At 38.7% G+C, this 10,776-nt stretch overlaps 1 long non-coding RNA gene across 1 annotated transcript; it reads left to right on the plus strand.

Moving 5' to 3' along the window:
• The first annotated feature begins 465 nt into the window (after positions 1 to 465).
• On the plus strand, positions 466 to 863 carry LOC130589641 (uncharacterized). The gene is made up of 3 exons (XR_008967212.1): positions 466 to 525; positions 613 to 679; positions 767 to 863. It is a non-coding gene; the product is annotated as an uncharacterized LOC130589641 (long non-coding RNA).
• The last annotated feature ends 9,913 nt before the right edge of the window (positions 864 to 10,776 follow it).

Genomic DNA, 10,776 nt, shown 5'->3' on the forward strand with positions numbered 1-10,776 from the left:
TTAAAGAATTCTTACTTGGGGAAGAGTTGAATGTTTCCATGATACAAACATTCATGAGGTAATACTTTATTAATTAAGTAGTATTCAATCCAACTAATAATAACTTCCATAATAAGTAAGTTTTATTTTTATCAATATGAATTCTCAGGCTATTATACAATGATGTGAGGCGATCTAGTCAGCCAATCTTTGGTTGGTTATGTCCAAGCTTTGTACGAGATGACAGTTGCGTACAAAACGAAAAAGAGGTGAAAGTATATCTCAAGGATTCTTTGAACGCATGTTCTCGTCTTGGATATAAGATCGTTCTTCTTCCTTACATTGAATCGTATGCTTCTTAAACTGACTTTTTAATTAATTAAATTGACCTATTAGTTGTTCTACGATAACAATAACATTATTTTTATTGTTGTAGGAACCATTGGACACTCATTGCAATATGTGTGTCAAGTAACGAAGTCTCCACTTTGATTCTTTGCGTAAAGGAACAATACGGTCCTTACTAGTCAAATCATTGTTAAATAGGTAGCCTAATTGAAACTATATATGCACACTTAGCTTATTAAATATTAAATTGTACATCTAATCTTATAATAATGTGTATTGATGTAGTGTGATGAAGAAGATTACTTCATCTGGACTTCGACAAGGAAAAGCTCCTGTTTGGTATTTAGTCGAGGTAACATGTAATATTTTTTGCATCCTTTTATACAAACACATAATACACATATAACATGTCATTTATTGCATCTTTGGTGAATTTTAGTGTCCGGTACAAGAAGGTGGACTTGCGTGTGGGTATTACGTCATGAGGTTCATGCTCGATATCGTCAACTATTGCAAAGATGTTGTTGATCTTCGAAAAGGCCATTACCGGCCTATTTTAGCCTTTTCGCTCCCAAAATGTAGTTATGATGTGATTTAACCTCAAATTCTCTTTGAACATGATTATATGAGGCATATTATAACTAGTATGTAGATTCTTAGGCTTTAATTTGTTTGTTGGTTGCATTTCGGGAACGAAAAGGCCAATTCCGGCCTATTTTGGCCTTTTTCGCTCCCAAAATGTAGTTATGAAGTGATTTAACCTCAAATTCTCTTTGAACATGATTATATGAGGCATATTATAACTAGTATGTAGATTCTTAGGCTTTAATTTGTTGTTGGTTGCATTTCGGGAACGAAAAGGCCATTTCCGGCCTATTTTGGCCTATTTTGGCCTTTTCGCTCCCAAAATGTAGTTATGAAGTGATTTAACCTCAAATTCTCTTTGAACATGATTATATAAGGCATATTATAACTAGTATGTAGATTCTTAGGCTTTAATTTCTTGTTGGTTGCATTTCGGGAACGAAAAGGCCATTTCCGGCCTATTTTGGCCTATTTTGGCCTTTTCGCTCCCAAAATGTATTATGAAGTGATTTAACCTCAAATTCTCTTTGAACATGATTATATGAGGCATATTTAACTAGATGTTAGATTCTTAGGCTTTAATTTCTTGTTGGTTGCATTTCGGGAACGAAAAGGCCATTTCCGGCCTATTTTGGCCTATTTTGGCCTTTTCGCTCCCAAAATGTATTTATGAAGTGATTTAACCTCAAATTCTCTTTGAACATGATTATATGAGGCATATTATAACTAGTATGTAGATTCTTAGGCTTTAATTTCTTGTTGGTTGCATTTCGGGAACGAAAAGGCCATTTCCGGCCTATTTTGGTTTTTGGCCTTTTCGCTCCCAAAATGTATTATGAAGTGATTTAACCTCAAATTCTCTTTGAACATGATTATATGAGGCATATTATAACTAGTATGTAGATTCTTAGGCTTTAATTTCTTGTTGGTTGCATTTCGGGAACGAAAAGGCCATTTCCGGCCTATTTTGGCCTTTTCGCTCCCAAAATGTATTTATGAAGTGATTTAACCCCAAATTCTCTTTGAACATGATTATATGAGATATTATAACTATGTGTAGATTTTAGGCTTTAATTTCTTGGTTGCATTTCGGGAACGAAAAAGGCCATTTCCGGCCTATTTTGGCCTATTTTGGCCTTTTCGCTCCCAAAATGTAGTTATGAAGTGATTTAACCTCAAATTCTCTTTGAACATGATTATATGAGATATATTATAACTAGTGTGTAGACTTTTAGGCTTGCATTTGATTTTGATTCCATTTCGGGAAGATATATGTCATTTTTAGAAGTACTAACTACGGTAAAATGATTGACTTTTTGTATATGTTTATTCCTTGGTTGTTTTTGCAAGGTTTATGCTAGTTCCAAACCACGTTTGAGGAACTTCACCAAAGAAGAAATTGACGAAGTTCGGGATAAGTTGGCGTCCTACATTACCGATGATTGCATAGGATGAGATTTTCGCTCCAACAATGTACTAGCTAGTTTCTATCACCTATGTACACTTTTTACATTATTTTAATATATTTGAAGTTAATTATTACCTTTCTCCACTTGTCATATATTATCGTATTGCAATTTGCATTTTTTTCTTGTCCAAGAGGGTTATGGGTGGGGGTGGGGCTGGTGTGTGGGTGCAGGCTGTGCTGCTGGTATGTGCAGGCTGTGTGCAAGCAAAAAAAAAAAAAAAAAATGTGAAGGGCTGCGCTAGTTTAAAATAGCGCACCCTTCTATTAAGAAGGGTGCGCTAGTTTAAACTAGCGCAGCCCTTCTAGCAAGAAGGGCTGCGCTAGTCTTCACTAGCGCAGCCCTTCTTGCTAGAAGGGCTGCCCTTCTAAACAGAAGGTGCGCTTGTGAAGGAGGCGCAACCCTTCTAGCTTAGAAGGGCTGCGCTTTTTTCAAAAAGGCGCAGCCCTTCCAGCTGGGAAGGGCTGCGCTTTTTTGAAAAAAGCACAGCCCTTCGTTGTGAAGGGCTGCGCTTTTCTAGCGCAGCCCTACTTGAATACTGAAGGGCTATGATGGAAAGGGCTGCCCTCAAAAAGCACAGCCCTACATGCCATTTTCAGCACAGCCCTACTGCTTTTTTCACTAGTGCAAGCCCTCCTTTTTTCCAATTTTACTCTTCACCCCTTAATCTCCATCTTTCCTCTCCTACCACCATGAATTCATCCTCATCAGTAAACCCCACTTCCATGGCTGCCCCTGCTGTAACCATGGATGGAGCGTTAAGACTTGTAGAAATCAAGTCTTGTAAGTGCGACCCCCCAAACATGCTTGAGATTCGAGTTTCTGGCAGCACTAGAAATCCTCGAAGGCTTTACTATAAGTGCAGATCATGTGAAGAATTTTGTTGGGTGGAGGAAGAAGATGTCATCTGAGGTGGTGTGGTTGAAGGTGCTATTAATGACTATCATTTAGCCAACATCAACAACAAAGTAGATGAGTTGAGGAGGTTCGTGAAAGTGACGATGAAGTTGGGTTTTTTATGTATATTTCTCTTCTACTACTTGTGTTATGCAAGTGATTTGAAGCTATATTAATCGCAAGAATAAGTGATATATGGAGCTGGTAATAATGATGGACATTAGGGCTATAATGGATTGTTTTGAATGTGCACAACTGAATAAAAATTGTAGAAGTTATATAGAATCAATTGAAGTGTACTTCAATTCACTTCAATTCTATAAGACACAAGTCTACATATCATGTTTCAATGTAGTCTCAAAGAAACCAATGCAAATTCAAGAGTCTATACTTCACCAGGAACTAACATACACACTCATGAGAAAAATAGACACTAATATAGATGTTTTAGTCTATCCAAAGGAGCAAAAGTCTCACAATTATTATAGAGGTTCACCAAGTCAATCACAAATGAAATTATAAATAACCATTCTTACCAATTGCCACATCAAAATGAAGTTCATCAAACTCATTAAGTTGAAGGAATCTCTTCTCAACTGTCGTTTGACAATCCGAATCGAGGTTCTTAATAGCACAAAATGCACGATGCTCTAACTCAACAGGAAGATGCCATGCTTTCACATAAACTAGGCAATGTGGAGTGGTGCCAGTGGGGGTTTTGAATGCTATTCTATAAGCCCAGAGTGCATCATCAAGCAATTAGCGCACTAATCCTTCCTTGTTCTCGCAACCATCTTCTCTAAGATTGTTTTGATCTCGCTGTTGGAAATTTCCACTTAGCCACTAGTTTGTGGTTGATATGAAAGTCCCACCCTATGGTGCACACCAAAAATATTGAGCATAGCTTTAAATTTATTCTTCAAAAAATGGTTACCTCCATCACTAATCAAAACCCGTGGAATGCAAAATCGAGGAAAAATAGGTTTCTTGAAGAATTTACTAACCACACGAGCATCATTAGTGGGAGAAGCAAGGGCCTCCACCCATTTGGAGACGTAGTCCACAACATCCAAAATATATATGTTCCCATAAGAAGAAGGGAAAGTCCCCATATAATCCACAACCCACACATCAAATATCTCAACTTCGGGGATGGTGTTGAGAGGCATCTCATTCCAACTGGAAAGATTATCTGTCTTTTGGCATCGATCACAAGATTGAACATAGTGATGAACATCCTTAAATAGTGTAGGCAAATAGAAGTCACACTGAAGAATTTTCGATGAAGTTTAAATGGTACTAGCATGGCTTTCACAAGGTAAATCATGACAATGAGAGATAATGAGTGGCACCTCAGTTTCAAGAATACACCTTCTAATCACCCCATCTACACAAGATTTGAAAAGAAAAGGATCATCCCAAAAATATTTCCTCACCTCCTTAAAGAATTTCTTCTTTTATTGCGATGCGTAGCCGTGAGGAGTAGTATCACTAGCCAAATAATTTGCTATATCATTATACCATTGGATCTCATTGTGGCTAGAGCTAAGTGTTTCTCATCAAGAAAGGTATCATCAATCAGAAGATCCTCGTCACCTTCACTATCAAGGACAAGTCGAGAGAGAGGATCCGCTACAACATTTTGGGCCCCATCCTTGTCCCGAATCATTAAGTCAAATTTTTGTAGTGATAAAATCCATCGAATCAAGCGGGGGTTAGCATATTTCTTGCTCATCAAATACTTTAGTGCCGAATGATCTATAATAATTATCACTTTTGACTCCACCAGATAAGATTGAAACTTCTCCAAATCATACACCATTGTTAGCGATTCCTTCTCAGTTGTGGTGTAGTTCATATGGATCAGAGTAAGAGTCTTTCTTGTGTAGTAGATGACATGGAGCTTGCCATCCTTCCTCTGACCCAATATTGTGCCCACTGCATAGTCACTTGCATTGCACTTAATCTCAAAAGGGAGATTCTAGTCAGGCAATTGAATGATAAGGGCAGAGATGATAACTTGCATTAACCTGTGAAAAGCCTTCTCAATACAAGCATCAATAAACACAAAAGGGACATCTTTGCCTAAAAGTTTAGTTCGAAGCCGAGCAATTTTTGAAAAATCCTTTATAAAACGACGGTAGATACCCGTATGACCAAGAAAAATCCTTACTCCTATAACAGAGTTAGGAGTAAACGCTCAATGAACTTTATCTTTGCTTTGTTGACTTCGATGCCCCAATGAGAAACGTCATGACCCAAAACAACTCCCTGTTACACCATGAAATGACATTTTTTCCAATTGAGAATCAAATTAACTTCTTGGCATTTATGGAGCATATTTTGTAAATTAGCAAGGTATACATCAAAGTATGTTCCATAGACAGATAACTCATCCATAAACACTTCCATATAGTTCTCAATAAGACTTGAGAAAATTATGCTATCATGTAACGTTGAAAAGTAGCAGGAGTATTACATAATCCAAATGGCATCCTTCTACAAGCAAAGGTGTCATGAAGATATTTATAAGTAGTCTTTTTCTGGTCACTTGGATGAATATGAATTTTGAAAAAAAATCAGAATATCCATCCAAAAATAGAAAAAGGAATGTTTTGTCAATCTTTCCAACATCTGATCAATGAAAAGGAGAGGCAACTAATATTTTCGGGTGGCCTTATTCAATCACCTATAATGAATACACATGCACCACCCTGTCACAATCCTAGTTGAAAATTTTTCACCCTTGTCATTCTTAACAACGGTCATGCCTCCTTTCTTTGGGACTACCCTTACAAGGCCAAAGTACTTACTATCACAGATATGGTGATTTATACCTACATCAAGTAATTTAAGAACTTCTTTTTTGATTACTTCCATCATATTTGGATTAAGTCGTCATTGAAATTGTATAGAAGGAATATGTTTGTCATCAGGAATTATTTTTTACATGCAAAATGAGGGATTAATGCCTTTGATATCATGAATGGCAACCCAATGACATTCTTATATATCCTCGAAAGAACAAGTAGGTTAACATATGATTACATATAATTAATAGGTTTATTCATAATAAAAAAGAAAAATTGATTGACATAACAAAGAACATATTGTTAATTAGTTAAATCTGAACATCCCATCAATATAAAAATAATATATATCTTTTGTCTTTAGAATGTATTGTTTTAATAGAGTTTGTGTGCTTTTTCAATGTATGTTCTTTTTTTATTATCATCATATGTTTTCTTCATTACTAGCTAAGTTCTTATTATCAACGGACTTTGGACATGACAACATGTTCTTTTTACCTTGAACAATATGTTATTTTTACCTAAAATATAAGTTGTTTATTTTTAGTTGTATGTTCATAAATTCGGCGTTGTTTTTATAAAAAAAAATAAAACTATGCTATAATAATAATAATAATAATAATAAAAATAATAATAGTAATATTACTATATTATTATTATTATTAAAATTTGTGATAGTAGTAATAGTAATACTAGTAATGAAATACAAAGTAATAGTAATATTAGTAATAATATGTTTGATGAAAGATAAGTTAAGCTCAGACTAGATCATATAAGATTAGATCTGGTCAGATAAAAAAAAAAAGTTCTGATCAAATCAATAAAAATAAGGCGAATGAAACATAGCCTTAATATCAATTTTTTTTGTCTTTTATTGTTATAGGTTGCACTATTGACCAAGGTATGAGTGCATATTGACACTAAGGGAGGACTAAAAAATTTGGAAATAAAATCTGTTTTATCCCATTATGTTGCTTAACTTGTAAATCAAATCTATGATTACTTCGTAAGCAATTTTAGCATGGACTATCTAGAATGAAAGCCTGAGTAACACAAACATGAAAAAGGAGGAAAGAGAGAAGAAACAAAAAAAAAATGGTGAAATTGGTGGTTCTGTTGGTGGTGAGCAGATGAGGTATTGGGATGACACTGGTGTTAACTGTTAACTATTAAGTTTGGCTGCCAGAGAGTTGGGCCTTAGACTTCGAAGATTTGCTAGTCGAAGGAAGCAGGACAAGGAGAGAATAAAAAGAAATTAAAATGATAAAAAAAAAGCTAGTGTTTTTACGATTACAAGTTATATTTTTAGGACATAGAATATTATTATGATATTATTTATCTTATCTTGAACTTATTAATTATTGTTTCTATATTGGTTGAAATTTAAACTTTGTCCTTTATTTTGTATATATTAATCATCAGATGAATAGAACGGAACACAAGATTGACAAACCTTTAACATAGTATCAAGAGCCAAAAAAATTCGAACTGAAACCACAAAATTTTACGAACTGAAAGACCACCAAAACCCTCTTTGTTCTCCTGCCGTCATACCCAGAATTTCCACCCAACACATCAGCACCCTTACCCATATTCATCATGAAAGAGGCAAGTAACTCCACCCCGAAACCCAACATGATTTATTTTTTGGGATTAAATGACAAACCCGGAAACCTTATGACCCCGATCCGATTAAAAGGTGACAAATTTGCCACTGGTCACGCGCGGTACGCAGGTCCCTAAATTGGAGTCATGGGTTTCACAATTGTATACCATCAATAAAGCCTTTTCTTGTGTTTTGTATCTATTTGTTTGAAAATCAATATAAATAATTTAAAGGACAAAGTCGTAATCTGAATCAATCTAGGAATAACAATAAGTTCAAGACAAGATAAATAATATCCTAATGATATTCTATCTCCTAACAATATCTCCTAACAAGGACTAATGTGAGAAGACTTCTTTATTAGTGAGGATTATTTGGATATAAAGCATAGTTAGGATTATTATAAGCAAACCAACCATAGTGTATGGGGGTTGACTAAATTCCATATCGGTCTAACTAGACCCGTACGTATTGTTGTGGTCACACACGCTTACTACAGAACCGTTGACTTCGTCAAGCCGGTTCAATTAAGATGCCTAGTCGGCATCCCTCTCCGGGCCTTTTAGCAAAGGCTTGGGCCTGATCCAACTTCCATCTACCATTGCCTACGGGCCTAAAAGATAGAAGTTCAGCATAAGATAAAGGAGTATCTCAAAGGGATATCCTGAGGAATATTCCAATAACAACAGAATCCTACTTGGATACGAGCCTCGACGGGCTCCTTATAGATACTCCCCTGATCTGAGTCATGAGGTACGTTGACTTACACAATCATACTCCATTTGAGAGCTACCGGTTTTATCCATTACTGACTTAGGCATCGGAGGGGCGTTCCTCGGATCCACCCCCGAGCTAGTTTACGTGTTCTCTCTTGCAGGATCTGGAACCGGCTTCATTGACTGAGGACTTACCGGTTCGTACCCTATAACTTGTCCCATACTTGAAGAATTGGCGCTAGAAGAAGGGACAAACAATACCTTGTAGTTTAAGCCATTTCCTGCAAACAAAACAACCCTCATGGATCCTAATCAGCACTTTGGGATGCCGGAAACTGATGAAAACAATGTTCCCCTTAAGAAAACTCCCCCAGGATTCTCAACTCCGCTGCCGGCTGTAGGACAAACTCGGTCACCTACTGACAAAGGGAGAAAAACTCCTGAAACTCCTCAGGAGAGTATTTTTCATACTCTCCAACATATGTACAGGCCAGAACAGCTCAGGAGTGCTGCAGAAGTCTTCTAGGCCATGGCAAGCCACACCCCACCGACCGGTCCACCCGTCAAGCGACCTTTCAGCAGAGCCCACAGCCCAGTGAGAAAACTTCGTTGACTGGGGAAGAGCCGCCAGGGAGAGCAAGGCCGGAATGACCAGGATCAGGTGGCCAACTCCAAGACCTCCACGGAGCAGGTGGGGGAGGAAGAAGAAGAGGAAGCTCAGGATACAGAAGTCCAACAACATTCTTCTCATCCCAGGAAGGGAAATGAGTATAGGCGACGAGCACCGGTATCCCTGCGGAACTCACCCTTCTCCACTGCTATCCTTCAGGAACCCATGGAGAAGATCAAAATGCCGACATGTAAGTACGACGGCAAGACCGACCCGGAAGATAATATATCGGCCTACGAGGGACACATGCTGCTGTACGCCGACACTGACTCGGTATGGTGTAAGGTGTTTTCCTCGACGCTAATTGGGCTAGGCCAGACCTGGTTCAAGAGCATACCACCGGCAATAGTCTTCGACTTCCGCCAGCTCACATCCATGTTTGTTACACACTTTGTTAGTAACAAGTGCAGGGAGAAGACTACCGGCACACTGATGTCGGTCAAGCAAGGGGAGACGGAAAGACTAAGGGACTATGTAGGGCGTTTCAACGCAGAAGCTGTCACCATCCCCACTTTGCAGCAGGAAGTTGTCGTCCCAGCGCTCATGATGGGTTTAAAGGAAGGAACTCCCTTCAGAAGCTTCTTAGGTCGTAAGAAGCTAACAAGCCTAACAGAGGTCTTAGGCAAGGCAAATGACTTCATCTAGGGGGAAGAGTTCGACAAAGCGTCGAATGCTAAAAGGTCGGTACTCGAGGAGAAGGATAAGAAGAAAGGTCGTAAGGACGATAAGTACCGGAAGGACAAGAAGCCGGACGCCTCCAATAGAAGGGAGGAAAGTAACTCTGTGAAGAAGGGCCACGAAGGTCGGCCGGACAAATACAACAATTACACTCCTCTCACAAGATCCCAGGCTCAGATATATATGAACTACACAAAGAGGATGATAAGTGGCGGAGGCCTAGGAAGATGTATTACAAGGGACTGGATAAATCAAAGTGGGGTGAGTTTCACAGGGACTACTGTCACATAACAGAAGACTGTAAAAACCTCAAGGACGAGATCGAAGACCTCATCAGAAGAGGCTACTTCACCCAGTACCAAGCGAGGATCGACCGGAAATCTCCATCTAGAGAGGGCGAAAACGGTAACAAGAGGTCAGTGAAAGATAGAATCACTGAAATCCACGCTATATCTGGAGGACCGACAAGGGGTGGAAGCATACATGGGGACAAAGCTAGACTAAAAGAGGTGAGGCACCAAGTGAACTACCACAACACAGGGAAATGGCCGACACCACCGACCATGCCGTTTGTAGCTTTTACATCAGAGGATGCTAAGGGAATTGTGTACCCCCATGATGATCCCTTGGTAGTATCTCTGCAGATATCAACTGCAATGGTGCATCGCGTGCTGGTAGATGGAGGAAGCTCTGCCAACATCCTATACAAGGAGACCTTCGAAAAAATGGGCTTCGACACTGCATGTCTGAAGCCGATCTCGTATCCTATTATCGGTTTCACAGGGGCATCTGTCGTCCCAAAAGGAACCATTAAGCTGGATGTAAAACTGGGGGAAGGATCTCATTCTACGGACCTGATAGTGGAATTCCTCGTTGTTGACGTCCCGGCAGCGTACAACGCCATCATCGGACGACCTCTGATTAATGACGCGCAGGCTGTGGTATCCGCCTACCATCTTACAATGGTCTATACCTCCAATGACGGTAACCCTGGGAAACTCAGGGGTTACCAAGAATTGGC

Source organism: Beta vulgaris, chromosome 8 (genome assembly GCF_026745355.1).
Source record: "Beta vulgaris subsp. vulgaris cultivar EL10 chromosome 8, EL10.2, whole genome shotgun sequence".
NCBI classification, from domain to species: Eukaryota; Viridiplantae; Streptophyta; class Magnoliopsida; order Caryophyllales; family Amaranthaceae; genus Beta; species Beta vulgaris.